The sequence below is a fragment of the Sminthopsis crassicaudata genome, chromosome 1, assembly GCF_048593235.1.
Source record: "Sminthopsis crassicaudata isolate SCR6 chromosome 1, ASM4859323v1, whole genome shotgun sequence".
In the NCBI taxonomy this organism is placed as follows: domain Eukaryota; kingdom Metazoa; phylum Chordata; class Mammalia; order Dasyuromorphia; family Dasyuridae; genus Sminthopsis; species Sminthopsis crassicaudata.
In genome coordinates this window covers 32,090,921-32,106,158 of record NC_133617.1, presented here as the reverse complement: position 1 = coordinate 32,106,158, position 15,238 = coordinate 32,090,921, and the positions used below count along the sequence as shown (strand labels likewise).

Sequence of the window (15,238 nt, the reverse complement as noted above, 5' to 3'; positions counted from 1 at the left end):
ATATATTGTGTTTGATTTATACTTTAACATATTTAACATGTATTGGTCAACCTGCCATCTGGGGGAGGGAAGGAGGGGAAAAATTTGAATAAAAGGCTTGGCAATTGTCAATGTTGTGAAGTTGCCCATGCATATATCTGGTAAAAACTATTTAAAAAAAAATATGGTACCTTAGAGTCTAGGGCCCTAGCCCTCACCAGATGCGCCCACTAAGGATGTTTATGCAGCCCTCCACTGGGTTATGGCAAATGGGTTGAGGGGCGGAGACAGAGTGTGAGCTTTTGTCGGGCCCTCCAATAGTCTGAGGGACAGAACTGGCCCCCTATTTAAAAAGTTTGAGGACTGCTCACCTAGACTATAATAAGGAAATTAGGAAAAGGGAAATTTTGGGAGGGAAAAGTTGAGTTCATTTTGGGATATGTTGAGTTTCAAGGCTGTATATATAAGACTAGATAAATAGATTTAAGAATTATCGACAAAGAGATAGTAATTAAATCCATGGAAATGATGAGATCAACAAATGAAGCAAAATAGAGAAGAGGGCCAGGGCCAGAGCGCTAGGGGCACCTACCATTAGCAGCTGTGACCTGAAAAAAGACCCAGAGGAACCTGAGAAAGCTTGGTCAAACAGACAGAAGAGAACCAGGAAAGGAAAGCATCATGGAAGCCCAAAGAGAAGAGAGTGATTATAGTGTCAAAGGTCAAGAAGGATGAAGACTGAAAAGAGGCAGTTCCATTTGGCCATTAAGAGATCACTGGTCACTGGAGAGCAGTTTGGATGAATGAAGAGGCTGAAGACAGGTGAAGAGAGGAAAGAAAGGGAGGGGAGGGGAACAGCCACAGGGCAGGGAGAGGGAAGGAGTAAGGGTAGGCTGGGGAGAAGAGGGCACACTGGTAAACAGCAGAAAGCAGCTGACCGACAAGCAGAGACCAAAGTGGGAGGTTGCGGAGGAGACAACGCAGGACAGACTGGGGCCACTTGGGCAGGCAGAGGGGCCTTTGCTTCCAGAAAGGGAGGGAGGCTGTGGGACAAGGAGGCAGAGGAGGAAGCTCTCAGTGCAGTAGGAGGCAAGGCTTTTCAGCCCAATAGGATGCAGGGCAGGCCCAAGAAAGGATGAAAAGTCGGGAGAGGCGTTAAGGAGGGAGGCATGAGCTGAGACTCAGTGCGGGCCCACGGGGGATCTGGCCAGCGCAATTTTGGCTCATGATAGTTTCCAGCTTCTGCTCAGCAGCATCTGAGGGGGAGCAATGGATTTTAGGGAGAAAGACTTCCCCAGATGATCTGGCCTCTCTCGATAAGAAAGAAGCTCAAGGATTTCAGACCTGTCCCCTCAGCAATGATTGCATATAGATAAAGGTTTGGACAAATACAGTAAGAAAATACTTCTAAGGAGGGGGGGAGAGACATAGTGTGCTTCCGTACTAGCAGGAGGGCTTCCTTGTAGGAGGCGACATTGAGAGGTCCCTCCTCCTACTCTGTAGCTTCCCTAGGCCCCGGGTCAGCGGAAGGTCCACAATGCCTTGAGCCACAACCCCCAGGCAGACTGCTCTCTTCTCCTCTAACCTCATCCTTCAAGCTGTTTTTACTTCAGGACAAAAAAAATGCCTTCAAATCTCATTTTCCCAGATTGCCTTTTAGACCACCTGTGTAGGATGTGCCTAAGCTCTCACAAGATGACTGATCTATTCCAGGACCCGTCTGCACCTTTCCAGGTAGGAGAGCCAAACGGTGGCTTTGAACCAGGCCTTCCCAGTCCTCCAGCCCCTTACAAACGGCCGGTCATCAGGAAAGGACCTGAGCACCCAGCTAACCCCCCACCTTGTGGAACAAATGAGAACCGAGAGAGCCGAGGGACACAGCTCCCAGAGAAAGGAAGTTGCAAAGTTAGGAGCCTCTTTCATTGTTCTTCCCCTAGAACCTCCCCAGAGACCCCTGGGTCACTCCGAGGTCAATATTTGGGCCAGAAACCCTTGGGTGGAGGCCATGGAAGCCCTAGTGCAGAAGGTGGCAGTTGAGCCGAGATTCTGGAACTCTGAGATCTCATGACTCACTTAATAAAGAGTTAGGAAGCCCTTATCATGCCTACTGTGTGCAGAGCCTTGTGTGAGGGCCCTGGGGGAGGGAAGGACTGAAGGACTTTGCTCTCTGATTCATCAAGCTTGTGGGGAGAAGGGACACCAACCCCTGAGCTTTAACACAGTCACACAAGGCGACTGAGAATGCACCACGTGGAGCTAGGATAAGTCCCGCAGGAAATGGCAGAGATTCAGAATGTAGGGATCTTAAGCCAGAGACTTGTGGGAGAAGTCCTTCCTCCAGGTATAATCCAACTGGTTAAACTCCTTATCTTGGCTCCATTCAGCTCTCATTTCTCCGCAGGACTGAGAATGGAAAAGCACTTGCTCAGGAAGTGTTTGAAAAGGGGCTGGAGAAGCCTCTCAGAGACCTCCAGGAGTGGGTCCTCTAGGAGCTGCCTTCTACTCATCACTCCCCAGCTCCATAGCGGAGCAGGCCGGACTCCGGACACGGCTCGGTAAGAATTCAGTAAAGAGTGGTCAGTGATATAAACCCCGGCTCCTCCACCCGGGACACTTGGAGTGTGAAAACACCAAGGGAGGCGGCGCTGGGGAGAGGCAGCACGTGCTACAACCTTGGAGTGGATACGCTTAGCAAGTGCAGCCAATAGGGGTTGGGGGGGAGGGAGAAAGACAGAGATGCAAGAGGCATATGCAGATGGACACAGCTATAGCACACTCAGAGCAAGTAGTGTCTCTACAGGCAGAAAGTGGATCTATTTAAACAGAAACAGACTCACCGTGTAACTCACAAAGCAGAACTGGCATGTGTAACACGCACACCTTTACATACAGATGTATACCTCCACTGGCCCTGGGTACACACACACCCCTCCCCCCAGCAGAGGAAGTGAAACCCTATCTAGAAGTGCCGACAGTGCAGACAGACAGGCGTACAGAGACCCTGCCACAGATAAGTGCGGATGAATGATGTAAATATACGTCTCTATGCTTGGAGGGATGAGCAACAAGTACCAGGCCCGGAGCGGAGAAGCCTCGTCCCCGGGTCGAATCTGGCCTCAGGCCCCGCTGCACAGCCTCGGCGAGGCCCGTGATCGCTTCTGCCTCACTGGCTAACGTGCCAAGAAAATCCCGAAAGAAGTCCCGAGGAGCGGGCACGAGCGGAAATGGCTATTTGCCCAACAGAGAGTGGAGACAGTAAGAATAAAGCACATCTGGAGTCACAGAGTCGGAGGTTTGTGGATACACAGTGTCCCTGACAACCGGAAGTGGAATCAGTAAGTGTGTGTGCAGGTGTACACGCACCACATACATATTCATATCTTGGAAATACGTCTACACACCAACACAGAGACGTGCAGGAGAACATGTATAACATAGAGGGAGATGACAGATGTAAGTATACAGAGCCGTCGTTCTTACAGATATCATACACTCGGGAGACCGTGGCAAAGGAAGCGGTAGTCAGTAATATCAGCTAATAAATGCATTAATTACATTGACACGGGCCCTAATAACAAAGTACTAAATGAGTATAAACAGCGCGGGGCAGACGGGAAGTCCGGCCGGCGGGTACTAGGGATATAAAACACGTGCCCAGGACTGACCATACATCCGCCCGGCGGACTCGGAAATGGGCAGAAGGAGGCCCAGCATCACGTGCACGCCCATTATCCGGAATAGAACAATGCGACACACGCACGGACAAGGCCGCGGCGAACACAAGCCGTGGAAACACGTGCGCCCACAACTATCAGCACTGATAACGAACACCTCGATGACACATACCCGCTGGATGAGACCGTGTGTGCGGCGCCTCCACTCACACCGGCGCCGCGGGCACGCGCACGCGAGCGCGCATGTGCCCCGGGCGCCGGGCTGCCCCAGTCACACTCACCGTCGGGGCCCCACAAGGCTGCGGCCGCTCCGCGTGGTCGGGCCGGCCTCGGGCCTCCGTCCGGGACCTGGCTGCGCTCGCCCCCGCCTGGGCCCCACCTGCTCAGGACCGTCCGAGCTTCAGTTCTTCGTGGCCCGGACTTCAGCACGTGCCACTCATTCCCCACTGACTTCACTTCCTGTGGGGGTGACCTCTGACATCAGGCCAGTGAGAAATTGCTCGCCAATCAAATCTGGCCCCTCCCAGAGAGCTCCGCCTTCCTTCTGGTTATCCCCAGGGGCCCCTCCAGCTTCCTCCCCAGAAAGAGCCCCTTCCGCTCACCCACAGCCCCAGCCTCCAGCTCCAACTTCTCTTCAGGAGGGCTCCCTGCTCCAGCCCCGCCCAGGGCAGGCGCTCCCCTCCCCCCAGCTGCCGCTGGGGCCCCCAGGCCAGGGCCTGCCCCAGGTCTGGTGTCTTTGACCTTGGAACCCCAGACATGAGCCTTGGTCACAGGCCGAGGAAGCCCCTGCACCACAGATGGCCCCTGTTTCAGTCTCCAGGTTCAGGACCCTTTACGTTCATCTTAGGAGACTAATAGTCTTTATTTCCAAAAAATCTTGTTTTTAATTCCTCTTTTTTGGGTTTTATCTATACTCATTTTCTAATGCATCCTCCAGTTTCTACCCAGCAAACTGTCCTAACAAAAATTTTTATTTTATTTTTATTTTTAAAATTAATTTTATAATTATAACATTTTTTGACAGTCCATACGCATGGGTAATTTTTTACAACGTTATCCCTTGCACCCCCTTCTGTTCCGAATTTTCCCCTCTTCCCTCCTCCCCTCCCCTAGGGCAGTCCCATACATGTTAAATATGTTATAGTATATCCTAGGGACAATGTCTATCTAACAAAAATGTTAAAAGAAGAAAAAAGTTGTTCAGCAAATCCAAAAAGAGTTCTCAGATCTGTCACGTCTGTGAGCCTTCTAACCCCCCACGGCCTCTTGGGTTCTGCTTCTCTTTGTTCTTTCAGTTCTGGAATGGTCGTGCAGCCCGCACACTCACTTAAGTGCCTTTGAATTCTTTCCCTCATTTCTGGAATATTCTCTCACTTTCAAGGACAACTTTTTTATCCATTTCCAATTCAGTGGACTTGGTTTTGTTCCTAGGTCTTTGCTACCCCAAAGATCTGGGTGTATGTGAGACATTCTTTGCCTCGTTGATCCTCGTTGTTTGCTCCAGACATTCCCCCTCTTGTTTCCACGCCTTTGTCCCAGCTGTGCCCCCTGCTTGGAATGTCCTCCTTCCCCACCACCCTCTTACCATGCCTTGTTTCCATCAGCTCCCCTCCCCCAACTGCCAGTGCCCTCCCACAGGACACAGGGGCTTAAGGGCACAATTCACTGGCAGGCTGGTGCTATGAAGTGGCTCAGTAAGGGGGGAAGGATGCTTCCCCTATCCTCCCTCTTTCTTACCTCATCTGGCGCCCCAAACGGGTCTGAGAGTTCTGGCTGTTTTAGTCTATGCTATTTGTCCTCAGTTGCAAATGTTGGAGGCACTGGACCGTGAAGTTCCACGATGACCTTAGAGCCAGGATTTAGGGGAGGTTATTTAGCCCATGAGAGAGAGCTCTAGCAAAGAAAGCGAGAATGTCTGCGGTGGGCAGCCTTAAGGAGGCAGCTTTTCCGGTGATGCAGCCCGTCAAAGGAGGCTAGAGCCTCCCCACAAGAGGAGAAAGAAGGGCGCCTCTTAGGGGATCTGGGCTAGGCCCCTCAAAGATGTCCGCATGCTCCACAGGCCCCATCCCATGGGGATAGAGACGTGGCTATGTGCCCCATTCCCCCCATAGAATGGAAGCTCTTGGGAGTTTGTTTTTGTATCTCAGGCACCCATCCCAATTCTGGACACACAGTAGGTGCTTAATCCTTGTGGTTGTCCTTTGTCGTGGAAGAGGACCAAAACGACATCACTGTATTACCGTTGAGTTACAATGTGTCTGGCTGTGGCTGTGCTCTGCCACAGGTCAAATAATCTATGGGACATTTGGGGTGGATTCTCTAGCTTTGCATATATCAAGTTTCTTTTGAGCTATTTCAATTCCATTTGTTTGTAGAGCACGGCCCCTTCTCTGATGATGGCACGCCATGCTGAGCAATGTTGTACCAGGGTCTCCCATGTCATACAATCAATTCTAAATACAATCAATTCTAAAGTTCTTGAGAGATTTTGAGAGTATTCCTCTATCATTTTTCCTGACCATCACTTGAGTGCTTGTTTGGTGTGAGTTTCTATGAAATAGTCTTTTTGGCAAGCTTATGTTTGATGTTCAAACAATGTGGCCAGCCTTAATAATAAATACTTTTTGATAGAATTGCCCAGCAGTGGCAAATTTGGGCCAAAGAGTATTTGTAGTCACTTTTCAAAATGTCATCCTAAATTGATTTCCAGAATGGTTGGACCAATTCACATTTCTACCAACAGTGTATTATTGTACATGTTTTTAGGCAGTCTCTCTGATATGGACTTTTCCATTTTTTTTGCCACATTTGCTAGTTGTTATTTACATTTCTCTTATTATTAGTGATTTGAATAGCCTTTATATGGCTTTAATCTTTTGCAATTTTTCTTTTGAGGACTATTTGCTTTAATCTTTGACCATCATCAACTATATTGCATTGCTTTTTCAGTCTAGTTTCAGATGGAAGGGTTTCTCCACCCATTTTACAGATAGGTAATGTCACTTCACACCTCTCAAATTGGCTAAAATGACAGGAAAAGATAATGATAAATGCTGGAGGTTATGTGAAAGACTGAGACACTAATACTTTGTTAATGGAGTTGTGAACTGATCCAATCATTCTGATGAACAATTTGGAACCATGCCCAAAGGGTTATCAAACTGTGTTTACCCTTTAATCCAGCAGTATCTCTACTGGGCTGTCTCCCAAAGAGATCATAAAAAAGGGGAAAGAACCCACATGTGCAAAAACTTTTTTGTAGCATCCCTTTTTTTGTAGTAGCACAGAACTGGAAACTCAGTGAATGCCCATCAGTTGGACAATGTCTGAATAAGCTATGGTATATGAATGTAATGGAGTATTATTTGATCAAAAGGATTATTGCTTTTTTTTTAAGCTTTTTATTTTCAAAACATATGCATGAATAATTTTTCAACATTGACCCTTGCAAAACCTTCTGTTCCAAATTTTTCCTTCATCCTCCTTACCCCCTCCCTTAGATGGTAGGTAATGAAATACATATTAAATATGTTAAAGCATATGTTCAAGCCAATATATTTATACAGTTATCTTGCTGCACAAGAAAAATCAGGTCTAGAAAGAAAAAAATAAAACAAAAATACAAGCAAACAATAACAAAAAGAGTGAAAATACTATGTTGAGTCCACACTCAGTTCCCACATCCCCTCTCTGGGTGTAGATGGCTCTTTCCATCACAAGATCATTGGAGCTGGCAACAGTTATCTCATTGGAAAGAGCCATGTCTATTACAATTGATCATCGTATAATCTTGTTGTTGCCATGTACAATTTCACTTAACAGTTCATGTTAGTCTCTCCAAGCCTCTCTGAAATCATCCTTCTGGTCATTTCTTACAGAACAATAACATTCATATACCACAATTTATTCAGCCATTCTCCAGTTGATGGGCATCCACTCAGTTTCCAGTTTCTGGCCACTATAAAGAGGGCTGCCACAAACATTTTTCACATACAGGTCCCTTTCTCTCCTTTAAGATCTCTTTGGGATATAAGCCCAATAACAGCAATGCTGGGTCAAAGGGTATGCACACTTTGATAACTTTTTGAGCATAGTTCCAAATTGCTCTTCAGAATGGTTGGATGTATTCACAACTCCACCAACAATGCATCAGCATCCCAGTTTTCCCACATCCACTCCAACATTTATCATTATTTGTTCCTGTCATCTTAGCCAATCTGACAGGTGTGTAGTAGTATCTCAGAGTTGTCTTAATTTACATTTCTCTGATCAATAATGATTTAGAACATCTTTTCATATGATTAGAAATGTTTTTGATTTCTTCATCTGAAAATTGTTCACATCCTTTGACCATTTATCAAATGGAGAATGGCTTGAATTCTTATAAATTTTAGTCAATTCTCTATATATTTTAGAAATGAGGCCTTTATCAGAACCTTAAATGTAAAAATGTTTCCCCAATTTATTGCTTCCCTTCTGATCTTGTCTTTCAGCAGGATGATTGCAAAATGTCTTGGAGAGACTTATATGAACTGATGCTAAGTGAAGAGAGTAGAACCAAGAGAACATTGTACCCAGCAACAACAAGATTATACAAAAAGCAATTCTGATGGACGTGGCCCTCTTCAACAATGAGATGATTTAGATCACTGTCAATGGTCTTGTGATGGAGAGAGCCACCTACACCCAGAAAGAGGCCTGTGGGTACTGAATGTAGATCACAATAGAGTATTTTCACTCTTGTTGTTGTTGCTGCTTACTTGGTTGGTTGTTTGTCTTTTCTCTCATTTATTTTTTATCTGATTTTTCTTGTGCAGAATAATATATATGGAAATATGTTTAAAAGAACTACCTATTCAATTACTTGCTGTCTAGGCAAAGGGGAGAAAAGGAAGGGAGAAAAATATGAACACAAGGTTTTGCAAAGATGAATGCTGAAAACTATCTTTACATGTATCTCAAAAAATGAAAAGCTATTATTAAGGTGGGGGGAAGAATTTAGTCTTTCATTATTCTTCATTGATCCAGAGATGAAAGAGACCTTAGAGGTCATCTTGTCCAATCCATTTATTTTACTGAGGAGGAGCTGAGGCTAGAAAAGAAAAATGACTTCCCCAACATCACATAGATAATAAGGGTCAAAGATGGGACTGAATATTGATCATTTGACTCCAAATTCAATTCCCTTTCCAGTATATCACATTGCCCTTTTATGTATCCTTTCTGTAAGCCCCAGAACTCCTATGGATAATATCCCAACTTAATCAAAGCACTCCCTTTGCTTTCCCTAAATTAATTCCATGACTCAATGGCTCATCAAAAATGTGGTATGAATGGGTCAACAAGTATAATCAAAGGTACTTGCCACTCCCTCCAAAACTATTTGATCCAAGTTCTGCGAAGTTTTATTGAAGGTGTTCACACCTATCCAGGAAGGAGAAAGAAGGTTTCAAAGACTTGATACTTTAACTTGTTTCAGTTATATTACTCTCCCCTTCTCAAAAGCCATTCTTTTATGATGTACTTTTTGTAAAGGAATAAATTTTCAGCAAAAATGTTGAAAAGAAAACCCCAGTATTACATGCTCAATTTCACACCTATGGACCCATACATCTTCAAAGGATCAGGGCATGGGGAATGGTCTCTCACTTTCCCAAAAGCCATCCTTTTATGATATATTTTTTATTTACTTTCAAAACATATGTATGGATAATTTTCAACATTCACCCTTGCAAAACCTTGTATTTCAAATTTTTCCCTCCCTTCCCCTCACCCTCTTTCCTAGCCAGTAAGTAATCCAATATATGTTAAATATGGCAATTCATCTATACATATTTCCATAAATACCATGCTGCCCAAGAAAAATCAGATCAAAAAGGGAGAAAATGAGAAAGAAAACAAAATGCAAACAACAACAAAGAGTGAAAATACTATGTTGTGGTCTGCACAATTCCCACAGTCCTCTCTCTGGGTGCAGATGGCTCTTTTCTTCACAAGATCATTGGAACTGGTATCAATCATCTCATTGCTGGAAAGAGCCACATCCATCAGAATGGATTGTTATACAGTCTTGCTATTGCAGTGTACAATGATCTCCTGGTTCTGCGCACTTAGCATATGATATACTTTTTTTAAAAAGGAATAAAAAATGTTCAGCAAAAATAAATGTTGAATGCAATGAACCAAATCAGTCCCAATAGAGCAGCAATGAATTGAACTAGCTACACCCAGCAAAAGAACTCTGGGAGATGACTATGAACCACTACATAGAATTCCCAATACCGCTATTTTTGTCTGCCTATATTTTTGATTTCCTTCACAGGCTAATTGTACATTATTTCAAAGTCTGTTTCTTTTTGTGCAGCAAAACAAGTGTTTGGACATGTATACATATATTGTATTTAACTTATACTTTAACATATTTAACATGTATTGGTCAACCTGCCATCTGGGGAAGGGGTGGGAGGAAAGAGGGGAAAAGTTGGAACAAAAGGTTTTGCAATTGTCATTGCTGAAAAATTAGCCATGTATATATCTTGTAAATAAAAAGCTATAATAAAAATAAATAAATAAATGTTGATAAAAATCCTGTGTCATGCTTATGACCCTCACCTCTTCAAAGGAGCAGGACACAGGGAATGGTTTCTTCATATTTCCTCTTTGGGGCCAGGTTTATTTTTTACTTTTTAATAGAAATTTTCCATTGTTTTGTTGTGGGTGTTTTGCCCTATTTATATTGTTGTGTAGCTTATTTTTTTTTTTCATGACTGCCTACTTAATTTAGCATTAGTTCAGTAAGTCTTATAATGTCTCTCTCTACTTACCATTTCTTACTGCTAATAACATTATATTCTACACATTTAATTTAAATCATTCCCCAACTAATGACCATCTATTTTATTCTTTACTACCACAAAAAGTTATAAATATTTGGGTGTACATGGAGACTTTGTTAGTGACTTGCTTGGAATACATAATTAGCAGTAGAATTTCTGAGCCAAAAAATGTAAATAATTTTTAGTCAATTCATTGGCATAATTCCAAATTGTTTTATAGAAAAGTTGTATAAATTCACAGGTCCACCAACAATGCATTGGTGTATGTCTTTTTAATTATTCCTTTGCTATCTACTATTCTTGTCTTTTCTCAGCCTGCCATCTCTCATCTCTGCCAGTTTGTTGGGTGTGATATGTATAGTTGGTGGAATTAACACCCTTCACCAATGCATGCTACTTTACCTTCCTGTAATAGTTTATGGTTTTTATTAATTACTGTGGATAATGCATCACTGTAGCTGATTGCCTGATATGTTAATGATAATCAGCTTTCTTATGTTGAACTTTTCCAAAATTGGCTAGGCTGATACTTTTATGTTTTGGCTTTTTTTTTTTTTTTTTTTTTTTTTTTTTCTGAGACAATTGGAGTTAGGCAACATGTCCAGGATCACACAGCCAGGAAGTGTTAAGTGTCTGAGGACAGATTTGAACTCAGGTCCTCCTGACTTCAGAGCCCTGCTCTATCCACTTCTCTACCTAGCTGCCCCTCCAGGTTGGTCTTTCAACAATAAATACAGCAATAAGATATACCAATAAACCCCACAACCAGGGTATGAGGCCTGAAGACTTTCCAGATTGGTAGGACTGAGCCAGAATTTTCACAAGTAACTTTGAGCATACCAGATGATTTCTGTACCATAATGAACTGCCAAATTAGAACTGAGAGGGAGTCAATACTTAAAAGGATTGGTGGTGTACAATAGTGGACACACTTGGTTCAGACCGAGAATCCTCTACCACTAAGGTGGACCAAACAAATGAAAAACCTTACATGGTTTCCCCAAGTAGAAATATAGAGAAGTCCTTTGAAATGTAGGAGAGAGTTTAGACCATGAAAGAGTTTGAAGAAGTGATTAATGCATTCCCTCAGAATAGCCGGTCAGCTTTTTTTTTTTTTTTTAATAAAATATACTGCCTGCAAAGAGGACAAAAGCTGAAATTCCTATTTAAATCTTTCCGACAAATTTTATTTTTGGGTTTTTCGCCTTCTCTAAAAGTCACATTTTAACAACAAAATACGATAGCTAATATATCTGATTAAAGAGCCATTCGTTGATTTTGAGAGTGTCCAATTATTTTCCTCAGCATCTCTCAAACCCTTCCCCTTCTCTCCACTTACATGATCTCACCGCATTATGTTCAACCTCTCATTACCTCTATGGAGGATAATTGTAATAGCCTCCTAAGCTGACTCTTTGCTTTCTTCCTCTTCCTCTAATACCATCCTCTACACAGAACATATAATATTGCTAATAAATGCTTGTCTAAAGTATTTCCGTATAGCTTCTAGATTTAAAATACAAACTCCACAACCTGGCTCCAACTTACCATTTCAAGCTTATTATATATTACTTCCCTCTGCTGTCTTGCAGAAACCAGCCCACTTTCTGGTCTCCAAATTTGCACAGGTTCTCATGACTGGATGGGAACTCCACTCCACCTGTTGGAAGCCCAAATTTCTTTCAAAATTTAGTTCAACTGCTGCTTCCCACAGGAAGTCTTCCCTTGTCTCCTTCCTTCCCCACCCTGCCACGGGTTAGTACTTTTATCATCCTCAAATGATTCTGACTATAAGTATCTGTTTACATGGAATATCCCCGGTAGAATATAAGATTTTTGAGGGGAGGGACTGTTTATGTTTTGTCTCAATATCCCCAGTACTGGCTCAGAGCCCAGAACATAGGAAGCACTTAATGTCGTTGGATTGAATTTCAAGAAGAATGATATCATTTAGGTGGCCGAAGCAAATTGCTCTTTTACAGACCACTTGCTTCTCTCAGAAAAGATGGTGGATCTTTTTAATGTCACAGGCATTGCCGGCATTTTGCATTTCTGAGTCTTAAAACATAGGTGAATGCTTAGGGTAAATTTCCAGGGCTCCTGGAATCAATCCATGTAGTTCATCTGATTGCTCATATTTCCTCTGGCTCGATAAACTGCAGTGTGGCTGATCTGGGTTAAATTCTATCCTTGGTTACATGTGCATGGCTCTAGTTGCCTTGATAGGAGCCAGATGTGTGTATTTGAGGACAGGAATGCGGTATTTATCCCTGAACACCTTGAACACGACTTTTAGTCGTTTATAGTCAGTATAACCCGACTTCTTTTGGAACCTTTCTTACGGCTTTTAGGGGAACTAAGGGGCTCCACATTCTAGTCTCAGGGAGTGCCCAGCAGGAGCCTGCTCAGGCCCTGCTCATCCCTCCCTCCATCCCTCATCTCCCGAAGCCAGGGTTTGTCAAACCCTTACCAAAATGGGTCCCTTAATAAGGTGAGAAGCCAGACACCGCTTTACTCTCTTGAATGTAGTCCCTGGAAGGACTTCAAAATTTCACTCTATTTTCTCTCTCCAGGGAACTAAAAGTCCATTTGTGTTGTCCCTCTCCTCCCTTTGTCTCTGTAGTTCTCATCCTTTCTCTCCTTTTCTTTGTCTATATTCTCCCTTTTAAAGGCCAAGTGGGAACAGATGGCCAAGACGTGAACCAACAAAAATCACCCTTAATGTACCTGAAAGGAATTCCTACTAAACCCCTATCTCAAAGGATTAACTAGTCAATGACTAGTCCAGGTTTTAGCCTCTATCCTAGTTAATTTGAGCTTATGTATGCCAAAATTGTGAGTATTCACTATAAGAAATGGGGGGAAAAGATTTTATTCTAATTTTACTCTAATCCAAATCCCATGTAAAACTTCATTGTCTGGCTTGCTGCTTCTAGGGTTCCTTGCCCACCTTTGGGCCACAGACCTTTTTGGCATTTTGATGGAAGTCTTATGATCTCAGAATAAGGCTTTTAATATATAAAATGTACAGACTGACAAAAGAAACCAATTCCACTGAAATGCAATTATCATCAAAAATATTTCATTAAAAACTAACATGAAATATTAATGGGAAAAAAAGAAATGCAATTATCAAAAAAAAATTTTAAAGTCCATGACACGAATGCACTGTTTGGTCGAGTTAAGAAATTGTTCCTACCATTCTGGAGAACAATTTAAAACTATGCCCCAAAGGCTATCAAACTGTATGTGTCTTTTGAACCAGTAATACTGCCCAGTCCAGTATCTTTAATCAAAAGAAAAGTACCTGCATGCTCTTTTTGTGGTGGCAAAGAATTGGAAATTGAGGTGAAGTGCAGGAATTGGGGAATGGCTGAGCAAGTTGTGGTGTATGATTGTGATGCAATGCTATTGTGCTATAAGAAATGTTGGCAGGTTGTTTCAGAAAAACCTGGGAAGATTTATATGAGCTCCTGTAAAATGAAGTGTGCAGAACCAGAGCACTGTACTTAATAATAATATAAGGATGATCAACTATGAAGGACTTCGCTACTGTGATTAAGACAATGATCCACGCCAGTTTTCAAAGGACAGAGGATGAAAAATGCCATCCTTCTCCAGAGGAAAAACTGATAAATCCCAAGTGCAGATTGAAGCATACTTTTATCTAACTTTTTTTTGTCTTGAGGTTTTTGGGTTTTTTTTGGAGGGGGGGGGTCTGCATTTTCTTTTGTAACATGGTTAATATGGAAATGTTTTGCATTACCGCTCATGTATAAGCTATATCAAATTGCCTTCTCAAGGAGGGGGTGGATAATTTGAAACTTGAGAATGGTTTTTAAAAATTAAAATTGTGTTTTTGAAAAAAAAAAACAGAAACAAACAATAACAAAAGGTGAAAATACTATAACAATCCTTATAGTATTTTTCATCTTTTGTTGTTGTTACTGTTTGTATGCTTGTATTTTTTTTCTTTTCCCTTTTGATCTGATTTTTTTTTTTTTTTTTTTTTGCACAGGATGACTATGGAAATGTGTTTAGAAGAATTGCACATATTTAACCAATATCAGATTGCTGTCTTGGGGAGGAAGGAAGGCAGAGAAAGAGAAAAATTTGGAACACAGGGTTTTTCAAAGGTGAATTTTAAATGTTTTTGCACATATTTGGAAAAATAAAATACTTAAATAAAAATGATTATTAAACATTTTTACTGAGAAATGTACTGAGAAGTACTGAGAACTGAGAAATAATTAACAAAAAAAATACAAATATTTTTTTAAAATCCATAAACACCAAATTAAGAACTTCATTATGTTGCATAGTTCATAGGTCTATTCAGCAGCTGGATGACAGCTGGTTAGCAGTTGGGACTCCTGGGTTCACTTGGCATTTCTATTATTGATTTACTTTGTAGACTTTGGCTACTTGTTTAATCTTTCTGTGCTTTGCTGCTCTCCAGCTGTTGGGGATAATAATTACTAAGAAAGGTATCTTGGCCTCGGTCTTAAAGTTTGGCAAATGTTTGAAAATTCTGAGATGAAAGATGTTACAGAAGCAATATAATTTTAAATGGGTTTCCAATGGGCAATAACAAATAATTTGGGAAGAACTCATACGTTCTCTTAAGTAACTGGAACATTTTATAAGCATTTGTTACCCATCTTTCTTAGTAGACAGAAAAGGAATAAGGCCCAGGACTTTTTCATAGCATGGGAAATGGAGACACAGAGGTTAATTGACCTGCTTACT

General features: G+C 42.2%; 1 long non-coding RNA gene across 1 annotated transcript; it reads left to right on the top strand.

The window, feature by feature from the left end:
- The first annotated feature begins 634 nt into the window (after nt 1-634).
- LOC141560176 (uncharacterized) lies at nt 635-14,680 on the top strand. The gene is made up of 4 exons (XR_012487645.1): nt 635-801; nt 1,628-1,713; nt 2,381-2,534; nt 14,508-14,680. It is a non-coding gene; the product is annotated as an uncharacterized LOC141560176 (long non-coding RNA).
- The last annotated feature ends 558 nt before the right edge of the window (nt 14,681-15,238 follow it).